The following is a 19993-nucleotide window of genomic DNA, read 5'->3' as shown; positions in this document are numbered from 1 at the left end:
ACAGGTTCTTAAGCTTCACAGCATATGTGGCTGTGAGCTACCATGAATAGAGGCTGCACCTCCCATACGCTGAGGGAATTCCTTCTTTGAGCTCCTGCATAAAGGAATCTGCTCCTCCTGGCGTGATTTTTAATGAAACTGGCTGTTGCATTTCAAGGAGATGCATTTCAAGGAGATATCACTTTTCCCTGTATGCATTAAACATGTCCCAGAGTCCTCTCGTGGGCTTAGAAATGCAGCCAATTCCACTTAGGAATGAAAGGGGGAGCAGACCTGTCAGGATGGCAGCCACCTGGGCACATGCAGAAAGAGAGCCAAGGCTTCTGAGGGCTGCATTCATGGACTTCGTCATCTACTGGGCTTACCTCACTAAATCTGGCTAGTCAGCAAGAACACGCAGAAGTGTCCGTTATTGTCAGTGCAGGTCTAGCCAATACAGTCTGGCTAGCCTAAGATGTGCTGCTGCTTTTCCTAAAGCAGATAGCCAACAGAGATCAAGATTAACTATGCCTCATAATCACCAGCTTCTCTCCAGTGATGATAAAGGGGGCCCCAAGTGATTAGTTAAGCACTAGAAATTTCCATTGTAAATATCTAAAACTAGATGAGAAGAATCCTACCCCTCGTATCCTCAGAGCAGTTCCTTTTTTTCCTGGCAATATGTGAAACAGGATCTTTGGAAGGCCATTTATAGTATTCTGAAAATAGGAACAGTCTTTGTGCCAACTTCACTGCTATACAAAACATACACAGAACTGCTCCCCTAACATTATCATATAGGTAGCAACATCTCGTGATCATTTTTTTTTAGTGGCAGCAGTAAAGCACGGAAGATGCAAAAAACAGTGTTTAGCTTCAGTTTGACTAAAAGCCATGCAAGTCCATTTATAAGTCGATAAAGACTGTACAGTTTTATAACTTACAGGGTTTTAATCAGTAATCAATATTCAATTATTTGAATATGTATTTAGAAATCAATTGTATGAGCCTTTAGCAGCAAGAACAACTACCAGCATCTAAAGAAGCTTACTACAATTAAAGTCTGAAAACTGTAAACCAATTGATACCTGCAAGACTAACAAAGCCACAAAGTTACAGAAGTATAGCAGCAGCATATTTACACCAAACCAATAGGAATAAAGTGCAGATTTCTATAAGCAGAAAAAGAAAGCAAGATACCACATCTCCCTCCTTTAAAAGCCAATACTTTATTTCTCCTCGAATGGCATCCAGCCAGTGTAGTATCATCAAGATCATCTTAAAATTTTATTGCTTTTTAGTGTTCTCAGGATTTTTACATGCTGTTCTTTTAACAGGCTCTGCTACTACAGTAAAACTATAGTTACCATTTCATGACCCTCAAAATTTTTTGTGTTTTTGGAGTTCCTATGCTATCTTCTTTGTGGTTATCTCTGTTGTGATTATCAAAAGCTTCACCAAATAATATTACACAGGGCATTAACCAGTAGGTATAATTAGTTATAAGTAAGTAACTCATACTTTTCTCAAATAAATAGGCAAGATCTAATACTTATCTAGTAACTAGTTACTCTTGAACCCAAGACAGCAAAACACCTTTAGATTGAAAGGTAATTCAACAGTTCTTGGTTTCAAAGAATGGCTTTATAGAGTGGGAGTACTACTACTATTGAAACTGTTGCATGTTGAGTTTTCTACTGGAAGAAATGATTCATTTGTACTATGGACTATGTTTGTCCCTATTTTGTATAAACTAGTGCATTTCCCACAGCTAGGAATACTATCCATTTTTACAATAGAAAACATGCTCATGAGATCTATCTCAGACTCTCACAAATGGAAACTGCATGCAAAGTATGAAATTGTGCAAAGTAGACAGACATCCTTGGTCTGCAGGAAACCAGAGTGCTGTTCCCCTAGCATAAAGGTGTTCTAGTCCACGGTATTCATTTAAAATAAAGTATGAAACACAATTCAAATGGGCAAGAGGGGCTAGACTTATCTCCTTGATAGAAGATTTTAAGTAAAAATATGAGAACCTATCTGCACCATGTAATAGAACTCATACTTTACGTCAGTACAATACCTTAAATTCCTCTGTTGAATAGGCATATTAATGTTTACAAGATCACAATAATGGTCAAATATTTGCAGCTGCAAAAACTTATCATTTGCAGTATTTTAAGGAATCTCCTGTGTGATGAATTCAAGAAAACACAAAGTAAAATTGGTGAGACTAAAAATTGTTTTTTTATGTAACCTTTAGGCAAAACAGACAAGACTTTTGGCACCACATCTATACGGTTACCTAAAAAGAAAAACATTTTTTAAAGTGTTAGATTTCATGGAATGTACCATTTTTATTCCTTAATCTGTGCACATTTCCCGTAGGTGGGCAAAGGCCTTGTACTTTGTTCTATAAATCTTTACAAATCACAGCATCCAGAGATTTGGTACTGTGCTTCCTCCTGGTTGCTATGCAACAGGTCAGTGCATCTCTAGGCTGTTTATTTTGAGGCTGACAGGGCACAAGATATATACCCACAGCTGTTCAACTAGACTTCCCTTATAATCTATTACCACTTAATTTTTTCACTCGTTCTTCCATAATAGTACTTCCATAAATTAACTCAGTTCAGATAGAATTACGAGAGCCTTATAAAGCAGCATATAAGCAAAGCTCTAAGATTGCCCACTCTGACACCACACTTACTGGCAATAAAGCATCACCTGCTCATCAGCACATTCTTTCATGCCCCCTTATCCTCTTAAATTTACCTTTTTGATTCAAATAAGCACAGTTCCATGAAAGAGTCATCAAGGTTGAAGAGAACAAGTTGTGGGCAACAACCAGATGGAGATAAAGTAAGAAACACATGACATTCTAGCTTGGAGTATAATAAATTTAAGTAAATTACATACTAACTGGTCATGGTAGCAAAGCTGCTGCATGTTTCCCATCAAATATCCTCCCTTCCTGTTGATTTCCATGGAATTGACTGAATGTAACACCTCAAAGAAAACTAGATATTAAAGTAGGTCTTTTGAAGTGTCTTGGATTTCCCCTAAATAAACACTAAAGAGCACAGCGATCTCAGATGGGGTGCTGTGAAGCTATCCTCAATGACACAAGCAACACTGGTTTGCACCTCCTCAAGATCTGTCCCAGAAATAGTGCCCTACTTATGCATAGTTGATGCTTTGAAGAAAACAAGTTATCTGATCAACAGCATGCCTGACAACATTTTGATCTTGTGCAATTTAAGATTTCAGTATATCCTTTGTCAGCTTCCTCTGTGTCAGTTTTTGTTTCTCTATTACCTTTCACTGTTTGGCTGTAGTAAAATGTAGGGCTCTATATGTGGTTGTGGATGCAACTGAGAACGGACTTATTGATTCTGAACCTTTGTGACTCTATGTGTCCCCTATATTTATGGGTCCTATTAGATGCCCTATGCATCTGTAGATTTTCTAGGTCACTTCAAAGAGGAATTGGAGAACCTGACAAGAGGATTTAAGGAACCTCTCTGACATTCAAAGAAAACCAAATGGAAGCTATATATTGATATGATTTTAGAGATGGATAATGTGAAATAGATTTCAAAATCTCATCCACAAGCTGAAGGTCACTTGCCTAGAAAAAAAAGAGCCCTGTATTTCATGTTCCTGAATTCAATTTTCTTTTGTAGGTATTACTCATATTTCAATGATATTGGTTGCTAACAGATCCTCGCTTCCTGGCAACCTGCATGGAATATTTGGTTCTGCATAACTCTGTCCAGTACACAAATTGTAACAATACAAAAATGCCTTCCAGTAGTATATTTCATGACTTACTAACATCTAATATAGTATTTCACCTGAAGATATCTTAGTCTCTCCTAGTTGAACAATGACTCATTTTCTCCAATCCTACAAAGATTTTTTATATTAAAATATATATTTCCAGTCCTCACTGAGGATAAAACTGGACTTTATAAGCTCCTCCTGAAACATCCCCAGCGGTATATGGCCAGCAACCTGATACTTAAAGCCAACTACTTAAACATGAAAAATGCATGTTCCAGTCTCTGCTTACTAACTTAATCCAGTTATAACTACTGCCAGGCAAACAGGTATCAAAGAACAAAGTGTGCTGCTGACAGAGAGATTTTACTTGAAGACTTACCCAGCTATCAGTTCTTTCTTAAAACAAAAATATGCTGTGCCTTGCTTTGCAACTAGTATTTGTGACATGCTAGTATGACTACAAAATTAGGCTAAAAATACTACACGCTGATTTAATACCTGCAAAATCAACATGCCTAAAGACTTAGAAAACAGTGAATAGCTCCAGCTGTGAGAAATATGCAGAATATCTGATTTGAATTTTTTAAATTTTCAGGGAAGCAATGTAGAGGGTACATCAATACCACTCTCCTTCTACTTCCCAGAGTTTCTTTGGCTGTAGTAACAAAGCAATGTGAATGATTAGAGCTATGCCTTAGCCAATCTTTCCTCTGGATTCATAAAAACAGAAAGAAATGTGTTAAGATAAAACCGCAAGATGATAAATGTTGATATCTAACAGCTATAAAAGGAAGTATAAAGAGCTACAAAGAATTTGAATATGGGAGAGGAGTGAGAACCAAGCTCATGGTGTCTATACGGGGAAGAGTCACATACAGAATTTACTCACTGAGCTCCATATCCACAAAGAAGACTTAAATGTTCCAGATCCAGATCTAAAGACAATCAATGACCTTTAGCTGATACTAGATAAAGTAGAATACACAATGTGATATTAAAACAGAGTAATATTATTATGGGACGTTCATTATGATCAGAGTGCCTAAAAGACCCAGCCAAGCTGAAGGCTGCAGAGACAAATAGTAAGGGACTGTTCCAGCCTTGAGGATCTTCTAATTCAAATAGCAGAGTGAAAGAAACAGAAAGGATGATTTATTTCAGTTTTACCTAGGAAGAATTAGGGCAAATTAAGGCAAAGGGGTTAAGGTTCCTCAGGGTCTGGTTACCACAATGCTCACCAAGGCCATTTTAAGGCATCTGATCCTATGAAGATCCCTTCTTCTCCCAGGGTTCTTACAGACATCCTGGAATGAGAAGCCATTATGCTGAACAAAGTACGCCTACAGTATGAAACTAGTTTTATACTCCACTTCTCTGTGGGAATTTGGTACTTTATTCAATTCTCCCAGAAGATGCCTACTTCTATTAAGATTCACAGTCCACAAACCTTTCCTTACAGTAGACCAAACCCTTTTCTTTCAAAAGGGTGAAATAGGTCACTCCTTTCTTTTAGAAAATATTCACCAGAGAAATAATCTACTAACCTCTTCTATTTGTCTTCTCAGTGATTAGAGTACTCCATCCAAATAGGGAAAACATGATTTTTTTTTTCTTTTTGTTTTGTCTTGAGAGGACTGAAACCCACATCCCTGTGGTGGCTGTAGGTTAATGGATGGGAAAGACTAGAGGAATGGAGAGTGCATTCTTAACTACTGAAGCTACTTTCTATTAATTTCTTTTCTGCAGAGATTCATTGGACCAGAAGAAGCAGATGCAAGAGAGTGAACATTAGTCCCTAATCGAGGCCCCTGGGTTCTAGTCTTTGTTTCAGGGTTAGTTTATATTATACCCAATGACCGGTTAATTTAAAATACAATGCTGTGTTTAGTGTCTGCAGCACAGGACTCCCCCTTGTAGCTGAGTTCTTGAACTCTTGACTCTGAAGAGTCATTTTTCCTTTTCACACACAGATTTGAGTGTAGCAGTTTCAGCAGGAAAGACTGAGAAGGTTCTTACCACAGTATCACTTTAGCTAGCTGATTAGGGCATAGATGCAGGCAAGGATCTCTTTAAGCAAAGGCAAAAATTACCTGAGACTCCTTTACCTTAGGGCAGTCTTCTTAAAACCAAGGAGTACTAAAAGAGGGAGCATATGCCATCAACTACCTATGTGCTCTGCAGCTTGACAGATGGCCTTGTGAAATGCAAGCTAGATCAAGCAGCTTAGGAGAGAGGAGCAGCAGATACCCAGTTTGTAGCATCTGGGGGTTTGAGGATAAGAATATATGCAGAAGCAGATGTCTAAGGTGAGAAAGAAGGCTTTTACAAATTTCAGGTGCTTCAAGAATTAGGTGACAATCAAGCAGAGATTTTGAGAACGGTAGTTTGAGATTCTGTGTCCACACCATTTTGTCAGTCCAGATTTAACAGAGTTGCCCAGGCATCATAACTTCAAGTCTGGAGAATCCAGGTGCATGTCTCAGATTCAAGACGTGAGCATGCTCTGCCCCTTCATCAAAGCTTCCTGCTAGGGCAAGGCTGGCTATGCATGAACTCTTCTCCACAGGCACACATAGTTCTCCAGTGCCGTGGTTTCTGCGAACAAGACACCTGGCAAAGGCGCTGACTGAGAGCAGAAGCAAACAAGTCCCGTGTCTGAAAAGTGTGGAATCAGGGTGCCAGAATGCATGGCAGGACATCCCCAGAAGAAGGCCTAGGTGCAAGATTCTTGCACAAGGAACTTGCCCCCACAATTTCAGCCACGGACACCAGTGAGACATCACCAGCTGCTCTTCAGCAGGAACTCTGGCCAACCCTGCTGTGATAGGAAATTCTGGAAAAAATCAAACAACTTTACTTCAGGGGTTCTCAAAATATAAGACCACCAGCAGTCCACAAGGCAATCAGAAATGGTTCATGCCTGGTTCCCAGCCATATTAAACAGTAAAATGTATAGTCTTATTGTCTCTCAGAGAAAGTTTTCAGGGTTAAGAGGTGTACATGGTTTAAAAACTCTGGAAACTATTGCAATATCACAAGAGAACCCTGGATGAATGAGTAAAACAGCCCTTTATCAAAAATGCACATAATGTGATATGAGAAGACACAGCACTCTTGCTGTTTTACAGATACATACTGTATTTCTTATTTTAAGGAAAATAATACAAAAAATGAGAGGTCACTGACTTTAATCATAGTTATGCGTAATTTTTCACTGATATTAGTGTGAGATCAGAAACTTTTAGGGGAAGAACTCTAATTAAAAGTTTATTGAATCAACACTTAGGAGAGATTGTCTTCTTTTAAATACTTCAAAGTCCATACAAATATTACTAATACTAACATTCTATTGCATTACCATTTTGTTTGAAAAGACTTTTGTCTGTATGTCAACGTGGCTACCTACAGTTCTTCACTTCCCAGTCCCAACATTCATTGACCATACATGTTATATGCATAAAAGAAAGGCTGCTATAAAATGTATAGGATATATTAGTCATAAAGCTAAAACATATCTTTTTTTTTTTTTTTTTTTTTTTTTTTTTAATCTTGGTCCCCTTCAGAAAACACAAATTACTGACATCTTTTTAATTCTATGCTTTAAACAAGAAAAAGACTGAAGGACTATAATTTATAATTACCAGGCAAAAATAGCACGAACATACACAAGGCATTTTTAATATATTTGAAGAAACCTATAAAGGCTAAAAGACTAGGCTTTCCTCTGTTTTCTTGGTATTAATCAACTTTCTGTAAAAAAGAAAAGCTTGTGGGAAATAATGGGACAGTTTTCCCACGGTTTCTTTCAGTACAAACAGAGAATGGCATCAGTGTTTTTTGTCTTTAGTACAATACCCTCCTATCCCATCAACACAATTTTTTCGTATTATTATTACTACTATGGAGATAGTGAAAGGCAGGAATACAACATTCAGAGGCTTTGCCAAGTACAGCAGATTACATACATGAATAGCTATCGGCACCCTAGGGGGTATGATTTAGGTCAAATTTCTTATTTTGTTCCAAAAGAATACAGGTTTTTAAGCCATTCATTATTTAATGCACCACACAGCCTATACATATATAAATATATATATATAGAACATGAACTATCTTTTTCTGGAGGAGTTTCCAGAATTATTTTGTATTCCTATCCAACAAAAACTAGCAGCAGTTGATAGTCCCTAACAAACTGCTATGAATGTGCACCAAAGCTCTATGAATACTCAAGAGCTAAAAAAAAGGAAAAAGAAAAAAATAATTTATTAAGGGGCAACTGTGATCTGAAATCCTTTAGGATTATGACATAAAACCCCTTCTGGTTCAACAACTGCTCAATATATTACTAGAAACTAACTGACCAAAAGTACCCAGTGTCACAGTACTTTGAATAGTGTGACTAATGAAAATGGTGATTCTTTTATGTAACTTAAAGAGAATACAAACATGTATTATGAAGCAAGTCAGATGAGTTTAGACAATCTCCTAACTTTGCTTGGTTAGCACTGTGAGAATCAGAAAGAAAACCTTTTTGGTGTTCAGTCAGTGGAACAGTCCTTAAACCAGGTTCAGCAGACAGGTTCAAATACAAGGAACCATGTTAGAGAGAAGTCTGCTGGGTTTCTCTTTCCCCGGTGACCCTGCTTTGTTAAATATTCTAATTTCTGAAAATATACACTAGCAATCATTTGAAATGTCTTTGCCCCAATTACCAAGTGACCTGGTAACCACTCTGATCCTAACAGTGGTGGCCTAATATGCAAAACAGGAATCAAGGACTTGAGTAGTATGGATTTAATACCACTATCTATACACTTTAAAAGCTAAGATCTGTGTTAATGGATACAGAGTGGAAGAGTTGAACAACTTAAAGCAAGAGAGATCCACATTTTTCCTGTATGTGATCTGGGTCCTATCAGTGATTAACTTCTCATACTAACACAGCATGGTTTGGAGGATAAATTTTTCTGTCAAATTCAATCTGATAATATTAAAATCAAGCACTAAAAAAGGCTTGGAGGTAGGTAGATAAAAAGATAAATGAATAGATAAATAACATATCCTCCATTCTACATATTTATTTTTAATTTTATTAAGCAGTTTTGTATCGCTCCATTATTTCTCATTATTATAACTCCTCAGTTCTCTGAACTTCAGAAACAAAACACACCATGTCTTTATGCTGGGTTGAAAGTGAAAAATGAATAACTGAGGAGCAGGATTTGGAATCATTTGTACCACATCATGGAAGGAGGAAGAACTAAGGATTCAGAATCAGCTCCATCCCCCCACCCCCGAGATGAGACAAAAAATAAGATGAAAGGTAAGATGATAAGAGAAGTAACACTAGATTAGTACTGAGGAAGAAACAAAGTAGGATAAGTCTCAAGGAGTAATAGAGAGAAAGGAAAGAAATAAAAGGAGAATATACCACTGGAAACAAAAAGCTAAGTCTTTAAAAGAGTCTCGGTGTAAGTTTTCTGCGGAGTGGCAGTAAATGAACATGCTTCCTCTGCTGAATTACTCAATAATTGTTCTAGGGCCAAACATGAACAATCTGCCAGCACCTGGGAAGGATACAGAGTACAACCCTACAGGTCCATAAGCACTTCAGGGAGGTTTTGTACCTCGGGGCTATATAGATTACTCTCTCCAGGTCAGACAAGCTGATCTGCAGGCATCAGCACAGTATCAAGAATGAAAACACAATAACACAAACTTTTACGCTAAGATTAACTGCCAAGAATCACAAGTCATCTGAGCAGTGATTACTCATCAAATAACATAGCCACTTGCATACATGCAAAGCACAGCAGTTACACAGGATCTTACTGAAGGTCCGTAAGTCAATACAAAGACTCCTGTTGACTTCAATAGAGTGTAGAGATGCTTCATGGCTTTCAAACAATACCTGTTACTGACATCACCCTAGAGGCCAGGTTTACCCCTGGAGAAGTTGCAGAGAAACTCCTTTTACTATCAGGAGCAATAGTACTGTGTGCTCTGCCCTTAATCCCCACAGAAACTTCAGCAGGGCACTGTAGCTTCCTTCCCACAGAACATTTCCAGAAATGCAATTCCTACGTCATGCCTTCTGTCGCTGCAGTGCACTCTAGTGCACTCACCAAAATAATTTTGCCTCAGAAGAGAAAACAAATATGCTGAAGAATTCTATAGCCACATTGCAGGTAGATGTTGAGAAGCAAAATTTTTCTCCCTTTACCTGTTCCTGCAACAACTGGGGCTACAAAGGACTCAATACACAGTCACTAAGGGACAGCAAAGAAGCAGATGGAGGATTTAGAAGGATTCCACAAAAAATCGTCTGTCTGCTTACATTCGGTATTTTTAGTAGTTGTGGTGTGAAGAAAATATGACCTCTGCTGGCATACATTGCAGATGAGGCAGATGGTCACTAGCGTTGTAAGACTGGGTTAGGTTACTTGCAGAGATGACCCAGATCACCTGGTCATCTGGGTCCACTCAAATGTGTTGCCAAATGTAAGATACTATGCACAGTAAGAGGCCATATGTGCAGGTTGTGGCTTGCATCACATGGAGCAATGATTCTGAGAAATTCTTAGGCATGTTGAAGAGCAGTTTTCAGGGCAAATAGCTTTAAGCTCAAAAGAAAATGGAGCATCATGGCTCTCACTGATGATCAGAAGTGTCTTGTCTCTATAAGACCTAGTGGCTCCCACATCAGTTCACAGTTTCCTGAAGTTCCTGCCATCTGTTGGAAAGTAGCCATTTCTCAGAAAAGTTGGCAAGATGCCATCTAAAAATGCATACTATTGGGGGAGCAAGCTTATGTATACTGCCTCATTTTGAGTGCTTGCAGATGGCCAAGTGAACAACAGCTCCCAAAACAATGTTTGTCTAAAAAGAGCAGAGTTTTAAATGCAACTACTGAGTAGCAAAAAGGACAAACAGTGTCTATGTGAGGCTTAGTTTGAGCCAGTGTTGCTCTCAGACCGCCATCTCTGCTTTTTAGACAGTTTTTTGAGATTTTTCAGATCTTCTGTTTTTTTAAACAGTGTCATTTCTGCATTACCATTTCTACCTGCTTATATAGGTCAGCAGATTGGAAGAGCATATGATCCCTCATCTGGAAAACAAAACCCTCTTGTGGATGCATAAATGTGTATTCACCTGTATAACTTGTGTTGCTCAGATTAACTAAAATAAGCTACACTGGCAAAAGCACAATTTTACTAATATGAGATGCATTTGTACTACAGGCACTTTGCCAGCGCACTCCATCAGAATCCCTGCTGGAGGATGTCCCTTTTATATACACAAACTAAGTCTATGGTCATCACAGTTTGTTTTCTTTGCATTTTTTTTTAACTGAAAATATCAAATGAGTATTGCACTGAAGTCTAGCTGTGGCTGCAGAAAGCCTCAGACCATGCCTGTGAGTATTATGAATTTCCCCATTCATCCCACCACTGGGGATTTCAGTGTTAGCTCTCTCTAACTTCCCTGAAAATTAAAGCACATGGGTAGGACAGGGAAGAACCTACTGTTAAGATCCCACCATCACCTCCCAAGCAGCAACTCATTTTGGCTCTAGGCATGAGCAACTCCAGAAGATTCCTGTTTATTATTTCTGTTGTTAGTCAAACCATGCCAAAAAAATGCAACAGGGCACTTGAAGCATAGTACTAGCTAAAAAGCCTGAGTAGTCCCATAGATACCCTGAACATATTTAAACCTCTGGGAGAGGACGTCAAATTTGAGGAGTTCAAAGATCCTGCATAATTACTCGAGATATTAGCATAAGTTGGTGAAGCTTTGAAAAACAGCATTTCCTTTCTATTCCCCAATCTTTTTCTATCTCACTCTATCTTTTTCACTTCCACCCCTCTTCCCCTTCATTGTCCAGTATACTGCAATGGTGAGACTACAAAAGATTGTGTCCAGCTCTAGTATTCCCTATTTTCTTGCAGAATGGAACACTAACGGCACTATGGAATGATTCTGGAAACTTGCCTTAAAAAGGAAAAGGAGAACAATTTAAGAGACTTGATCTATTTGCTTATTCGAAAACAAAGTTGGTTAAGTTCTTTGAGCAACATCTAGCAGTACCTACACTAACGAGAATTGCTAGGCTTTCATCTATGAGGGAAGACATAACAGGATACAGTGCCAGGAACAAAAAGCTGGGAAAAAAAAAAAAAGGAAAACAAGCAAATGCATTTCAATGTTGAAAAAATTAGCTACTGAAAGGCATCACAAAGGGGTGCTGTGCACTGCCCTCTCTTCTACAGAAAGAGCTGGAAGCTCTGATTCTTCATTTAAGCTCTGCAGGATACAAGGAGTATTTGCCTGAATTATCCTTTGAGTACACAGACTTCCAAACTGAATAAACACTGGATGTGCTGGGTGTGGCTCTACTGCTGCTACCTTTGGGAAGATTCTTCTCTCAAAGTGTAGACAAGAGGACACAGCAGTTAATGCATTTTAGGATAGATTATTCTGAGGCAAAGGTGGTTAGAGCTAAGAGAAATATAGCTAATTCAGACCTGAACAGTGTGTTTCACCTTCATGTATCTGGCATACTGTAAGGCCCTCAGAAGTCTTTCAAATATCAAGGAAGAGGTCGCAAGTCGCAATCCTCTGTACAGTCTACGTAGATAGAAGAAGCAGCGGCAGAGGCAAAATGTTCTGTACTTTCATAGACTACAAATTGATGTTTGGGGGAAAACACCATGGAACACAGGATGATTATGAGATTGAGCATTCCCAAGGGAACATACATAGGTGCCATCTCAAGGCAGTGAGTATGTTCATGCTGATGAAAACCATTCTTGCTGAGAAACACTACCCAGAAATTCTAGGAAGAAATTTATGCATCCTCACTTAGTGTGGGGGTGGCTGCTAGAGATGGCCTCTAAAATGGGAAGAAAGCAAAAAAAAAAAAAAAAAAAAAAAAAAAGTACTTAGGAGAACCAGAAAGGATATATCTCCTTATCTCCTTCCTATTACCTTAACAAGAACAAATGAGGCTCTTTAACCAAACACTTTGGTAGTGACAGCAATGGCATTCCTCCCAAAGGCTCTGGTAACACCCTCTAGCAGGAGAGAAGTGCACAATCCTGGACTTGGATCTCTACTCTGAAACAGGTATTTTGCAGCACTGCACTTCGGAATATTTAGAGTGATTTCGAGGCAGTCTAATGTCCTCACGAAGAAGGGAAGAGCTGACAAAGCCCTGTATGTCAGGATAGAGTACCAGGTGCAGGTGGCAAGGGCATGTGCCAGCTTCATGTCAGGTCTTCCCATTTCATCCCCATGATAGCAGGAGGTTAGAAGGCTTTGTCTGCTTAGAATCCTTTTATGTATTTATGGTTGAATTTTGTACTTTCTGTCAGTGCTAATATTGACAGAAAACCATACTTTGCGCAGGTCAGTAGAACAGGGGCTTTAGCTAGGAAATTTCTAGGGGCTTTATGCAATCTGCTGACCCAGGGGAATTCCTAGGAGGGATGTAACTGTAACAACATCCCGTTGAAAATGTATTTCTATCGACTGCTAGTGAAAAAGGCTTCTCATTCATTCCACCCTCCTCTCACCCTTCTGAGGAATTACTTTTGGGACTGGCACAGACCGAATTCTCCCTCTGCTCTCTTTGCGGACTTAAGTAACCCTGCTGTTGCTTTTTTGAGCTGCAAAAAGAAATAAACACGGGAAACTTTTTTTTCCCCACCCCCCACAGCCCCCCGCACGCCTGGGCCGTAACCTGCTCCGCGCCGAGCCAGGACCGCAGCACCCGCCGGCGGCCGCGGAAGGACCGCGCGGGGGCCGCCAGGGCCCGCGGCTCCAGCAGGTGCCGCGGGGGCCGCGGCAGCCCCTCGCCCCCCGCGGGAGGAAGAGCCGCCCGCCGCCGCGCACCCCGCCGCCGCGCAGCCCGCGCCGCCGCCTCCCTCCCCCCGGCCCGGCTGCCGCTAGCGCCGGGCACCGCCGCCGCCGCCCGCCCTGCCGCGGCGCCCGCCGCCGCCCCGCGGCGCCTCCGCGGCCCCGGCGCAGCCTCACCTCGGGCGGCGCCGCGGGGGGCCGGCGCCGCGGCACGGCCGGCGGGGAGCGCGGCTGGCTGCTGCTCCCGCCGCGGCGGTGCGCGCTGCCGCAGGACCGCCGCCGCCGGCTGAATGTGCTGTCTCACGCTGGACAGGCTCCTCCCGAGCGCTGCCGCCGCCTTCCTCCCCCTCCCCCTCCCTCTCCTCCTCCTCCCCCCGCGCCCCCCGCAGCGACGCCCCCCGCCGTCGCCGCGCCGCAGCCCAGCGCCCGGCGGCGGCACCCGGGGCGCGGCCCGGCGGGGCGGGGCGGGGCCGCCGCGGGCAGGTGCCCGGCGGGCGGGCAGGGACATCCCCCCCCCACACACAGCGCCCGGCCGCCCCCACAGCGCGCCAGCTATCCCCCCACACAGCACCCCGTCTTCCCCCCACAGCACCCCAGCTATCCCCCCCCCACAGCACCCCAGCTATCCCCCCCCACAGCACCCCGTCTTCCCCCCACAGCACCCCAGCTATCCCCCCCACAGCACCCCAGCTATCCCCCCCCACACAGCACCCCGTCTTCCCCCCACAGCACCCCAGCTATCCCCCCCCCACAGCACCCCAGCTATCCCCCCCCACAGCACCCCGTCTTCCCCCCACAGCACCCCAGCTATCCCCCCCACAGCACCCCAGCTATCCCCCCCCACAGCACCCCGGTCTTCACCCCACAGCACCCCAGCTATCCCCCCACAGCACCCCAGCTATCCCACCCACAGCACCCCAGCTATCCCCCCCCACAGCACCCCGTCTTCCCCCCACAGCACCCCAGCTATCCCCCCACACAGCACCCCGGTCTTCACCCCACAGCACCCCAGCTATCCCCCCCCACAGCACCCCAGCTATCCCCCCCCCACAGCACCCCAGCTATCCCCCCCACAGCACCCCAGCTATCCCCCCCCACAGCACCCCGTCTTCCCCCCACAGCACCCCAGCTATCCCCCCCCCACAGCACCCCAGCTATCCCCCCCACAGCACCCCAGCTATCCCCCCACACAGCACCCCGTCTTCCCCCCACAGCACCCCAGCTATCCCCCCCCCACAGCACCCCGTCTTCCCCCCACAGCACCCCAGCTATCCCCCCCACAGCACCCCAGCTATCCCCCCCCACAGCACCCCGTCTTCCCCCCACAGCACCCCGGTCTTCACCCCACAGCACCCCAGCTATCCCCCCCCACAGCACCCCGGTCTTTGCCCCACAGCACCCCGGTCTTCCCCCCACAGCACCCCAGCTATCCCCCCCCCCACAGCACCCCGGTCTTCACCCCACAGCACCCCAGCTATCCCCCCACAGCACCCCAGCTATCCCCCCCCCACAGCACCCCGGTCTTTGCCCCACAGCACCCCAGCTATCCCCCCCCCACAGCACCCCGGTCTTTGCCCCACCGCACCCCAGCTATCCCCCCACAGCACCCCAGTCTTCACCCCACAGCACCCCAGCTATCCCCCCACAGTGCCCCAGCTATCCCCCCCCCCCACAGCACAGCGCCCCAGTCTTCCCCCCACAGCACCACAGCTATCATTCACAGCACCCCAGCTATTCCCCCCCTACAGCACACCAGCCACCCCCCCCCCCCACAGCACCCCATCTATCGCCACCACAGCACCCTGGCCACCCCCCCAAAAGCACCCCAGCTATCCCCCACAGCACCCTGGCCACCCCCCACAGCACCCTGGCCACCCCCCTCCCCATCATCTCAGCCATCACAACCACACAAACCTCACCATGACCCCCACAACAACCTAGCCGTTACCCTCCCCATAGCCTAGCCCGGTGCCTTGGGGGTGCCAGGCTCCCATGGAGGCCCTGTCCCCCCGGTGGGGGGATCCCGCCACTCCAGAGCAGGCGGCGATACCTGACCGCTCGCAGGTAGGCTTGCCCGGGCTGCAGAAGATGAGGGTTTTGTTTCAGTCCCGTTTCTTCACGCCATTCCTGGGGGGACTGGAGCCTGCAGGGAGGCGAGACTCCCTCTCACAGGAGGGCTGCCCTTCCCCAAAACACACGTCCATCTCCTGGGGGAGAGCAGCTGAGTGGAGCTCTTGGAGTTAGCCCATGTCTCCTGCAGGTCACATCCATCCCTGGTGCAGAAAACTCAGCTTCCCTCTCCCTCTTTACACACATGTGCATTGCCCCCATGCAAGAAGAAAACACATGCCCTTTGGTAACACCATTTGTTTTTTAAAAAACTTGATATCCTGGGCATATGACCCACTGCTTTCCAACCCTTTGGTCGGAGTGAGCAGGAAAGGTATCATTTTAAAATGTGTCCGTGGAGCCATATTTGGTTTGTTTTTGTGGGAAACACTAAATCCAGCCGTTGTCGTTCCAGTTCAAGGGCCTGTCCTTAGCGGAGCATCGTATATCCAGACCACTGAAAAGCCATCAAGGATTCGCATCACATCTCATTCCTGTCAGACCCAGCTGGACTGCACCTGGCCAGGAAACAAAGAACCAACGAGGAACAACAGCATCCGTTGCTGGCGAGGACTCCGTGATGGTGTAACGGTTCCTCAGTTAACCTGGAGTTGAAGTAGGAAAGATTCGTATCATGCTCTCCCATAGGATTCCTTAAATCTGCTTGTGCAGGTTGGGGTGTGAGGAAAAAAGACTGTGTTTTTAAAAGTGCAATTCGTAAAGTTTCAAGGCAAAAAAGTTTGAGGGCACTCAGTTTATACCTCTCTGAAATAAGGCCCCTTCAGAACCAGACACTCCAAATTGAGCTTTCCAAACTGCTGGTTGCTTTTGAAAGTATTGACCTTAGTCTCAGCTTTAGGATAGATCTCCTGGGATTTGTTTAGGTTTTTTTGGAATTGTGTCACTTGCAAATTCCCTGCAAATTCATCTGACTCATTTAAATTTATTCCTGACTTGTTTCTAAGAGGGCCTTGGGGTCAGTTAGTATTCCTGAATTGACAAATCAGATTGGTTTTTCACGATACCTGATCAGGATCAAGTATTGTTAATATGGTAGTTCCCAAAACATATTAGGCATTTTTCAACACAAAGGAGTGCAGTATCTCTGTCCTCTGGCATTTTGACAGTGAGGGTCAAAAATGTACAATCTAGTAGCATTTTCTTGACTATTTCACATTAAGTAGCTATAAATTAAAAATTACAAGTATTATTTATACATCATAAATTTGTCTTCACAGCTTGTTGAACCCTACATTTTTGTTACAAATCCCAAGCCCAGTGGCACACAATTTTGATATTTGTTATATTCACATTTTTGGATAGGCTAGATGGGTAAATCTAATATTTGTCAGAGGTGCTTTACTCCTCTCAAAGTGTAAAAATTAAGCACTGAAATGGAAATGCAAAGAAAAAGGTAGGAAAAAAAATCCTGTGAACATAATGAGGCCAAACGGCTTTGGAAAGAATTTCAATGACTAGGCTAGTACAAAAATAACACAATTTCTCTTCAAAATCAGATACTATGAGGAGATTAGGAGGAAAGCAAGTGCATCTATGTATTCTTGATCCTAGGACTAAAAAAAAGCTTTGGGAACACACCACACACATACTCCCCCCCACACATACACATACCCCAACTACTCTAATTAAAGAGTTTTCCAAGGGAATAACTATTTCTCCTGCAAGCAATACTCTATTCTTTTGTGGAATTCTTGTTCTAAAGAAACCAATTGTGTTACTATTTATCTTACAAAGCCTGGATAAAAAACTTTATTTTCAAAAAGATTTATTTTCATTTTTACAAGAAGTCATTCTGATCAGTAATATCTTCTGAACACCATTTCATGAGAAACATCTAGTCATTTTAGTATACACTAGGATTTGTACTAATTTTATATTTTACAGAATCCATAAATTAACCAATTAGTTATATTCTATCATCAGGCATTACATGATTATGTTTCTGGTTTATTTACAAGGGGAGTGCAAAGGAGGGATAAGACTACTTTCAAAACTTGAAATTTAAAGTTCTTACCCTGTGAATTCAGAAAGTAGTTATTCTAGTCTCAAACTGTGTTATTAAATCAGTAGAGAGGACAAAACAGAGCAATTATGCATGTCCGACAAGCTGCTTTCTCTCCAGCAGAGGTCAGTTTTACATGGTGTCATCTGAAGAGAAATATGAGATTAGGGGGAAGTTCAGGGCCCAGAACAGCCCATGGATTTTATGAAAGAAAGTCGGTTGATAAAATGACAGAAATTCTATGTTCACCTGTCTCTCTTTTTATATCTTACAGACACACACGTAAAATTGGAATTTCTGTGCATATTAATAAGTGCAGAATGTGCTTGGTTACTAGATTTGAAAAGTTCCAGGGAAAAAAAATCAACACAATTCCTTTTTAAAGGTACTTATATAGAGTTGTTCACATGTAAGGTATTAATGAAGATTGGCATAAGTTGCTCTGACAAACAGCTAACCACTTAAGATGCAACATGAGACAAGTAATTATGATCGCATTGCATTTCCCTGCCTTAGGCAACAGCAACTCCTACCTCACGAAGGGCACTAGCAGAAGTAGGCAAATCCTCTTGGAAGTCTGCACTGGAAGATTAAAAAATGAATTTCAAAGCAGATATTTCTGAGACATAATGAAAATGGCTCTACTTTTTAGACACTTTAAATGATAGCCCTCACCTGGGCTCTTCAAATAACAGAGAATGTTACAAAATGCCTTCCAGCTATTGAAAGGCACTGAATTAAACAATGGATCAAAAGGCAAGATGAAAAAAATCAAAGCAAGCTTTAGAAAAAAGTGCAGAATATCACTTCTGAAGTCAGAATTATTGTTATGGCAATAATGTCGCTATAGGGTACTACTGTTACAGCTTTAGAAATCTTTCTTCATAGATGAATTAGTTGTTAGTCTTGGAATAAATTTGTGGGTGGTTACTTGTTATGATAAAGGTGTTTAAGTAGAAGGTATTGGAAAGCTTTTCTTACTGTTTGCTGGAGACAGTTAGTTCTCCAGTCTTGGGTTGAAATTTCTGCAAGCTGGAATAGCCTGAATATCCTTGATAGGTACAAGTGTATAAATGAAGAATTAAATGTATCTGGCACACAGTCACTGATAATTCATCTGTTAGCTGACTTGCTTTTGATAGATTACCACTTCTAAGATCTTTGCATGAACACACGCACAAAGCTAAAAAAAAGCATTTATGTATCCTAAAAAGGGCAAGTTTTTTGTCACAGGGGAATGGCAAGAATAAGAAATACAGTATACAAGTAGAAGGTAAGGGGAGATCTCTGGCAGGTGTTTGAGTTCCATATTGTTCCGTACTTCAGCTATTTTTCAAAGATACTGCAATTGTGTGCTCTTAGAAACAGTAATTCTAATGAAAGTCTCTTGTCGAAGTCCCTTTTCTTGCTTTGTTGCACACTTTCCTACCACACTGTCACCAAATAAGAAGCTCAGGAAATAATAGTTTTAACAGAGCTCTGTAGGAACAGGAGTAGGTAACTGATGCACTTAGATCTGAGGCACAGACTTCAGGATTTGTAAAACATCCTGATTGCTGTGGCCCACATAGTGGAAATAAATGCCACACAAGATACCTGGAACGTCCAGGGAAAGAGTAGCCACACTGGAACAGTATGTTTTATTTTTACTGCTATTCAGGGGACAGAAAAAAGGTGTGAAGAAGGGCTAACAGCATGCTGGCACTTGCAAGAAAGAAAAATGTGTCCATGCTTGAATGGGAAGAGCAGTATTTGATGAAACCACTTGAATACAGTGTTGTTTTTGTGAAAGCCTCAGCTCCAACACTGCCGCTCATGTAACCAGCACTTTGGAGCCCTGAGTAGTCTCCTGTGATAGGTTCACTTTACCTTAAGAGCTTTCCCAGCTTTTCCAGCTTGTGGAGGTGTAAAGTGGAGGAGGAGGACAATCTATGGCCTGTTACCTCAAAAAGGAGCCCCAGTCCAGATCAGAAGAAAGCAGAATAGCAGTGTGCCCTTCTTTCCATCTTATTTTTAAAAATTAAAAGAGCTAGCTGCATTCAAAGTGTAAACCATCCAGTGTGACTGATATGCACTGTAAATTTGCTGTTTCGATGAGACTATAAATTCTTCAGTTAGTCTACCTATACAGTATTTGTTAGATTAATATGTAAACTGTCATTAAAATAGCTTGGTGAACTATAGTATAAATGTTAAGTGATAAGAAAAAGTACCAACTAAACCAGTAATTAG

The 19993-nt window shown here is 42.7% G+C and overlaps 1 protein-coding gene across 4 annotated transcripts in view; it reads right to left on the bottom strand.

The window, feature by feature from the left end:
* DYNC1I1 (dynein cytoplasmic 1 intermediate chain 1) overlaps positions 1-13865 on the bottom strand; it is a 191988-nt gene extending 178123 nt beyond the window's left edge. For all 4 annotated transcript variants that reach the window (XM_062567754.1, XM_062567757.1, XM_062567756.1 and 1 more), the window contains exon 1: positions 13807-13865. The gene's annotated coding sequence lies outside the window, so the exon portion shown is untranslated. The remainder of the gene's footprint in view (positions 1-13806) is intronic.
* Between the last annotated feature and the right edge of the window lie 6128 nt (positions 13866-19993).

The sequence above is a fragment of the Rhea pennata genome, chromosome 2 (assembly GCF_028389875.1).
Source record: "Rhea pennata isolate bPtePen1 chromosome 2, bPtePen1.pri, whole genome shotgun sequence".
NCBI lineage: Eukaryota > Metazoa > Chordata > Aves > Rheiformes > Rheidae > Rhea > Rhea pennata.
Note: the sequence above shows the minus strand (reverse complement) of the source record. Positions and strands in the feature narration are given on the sequence as shown.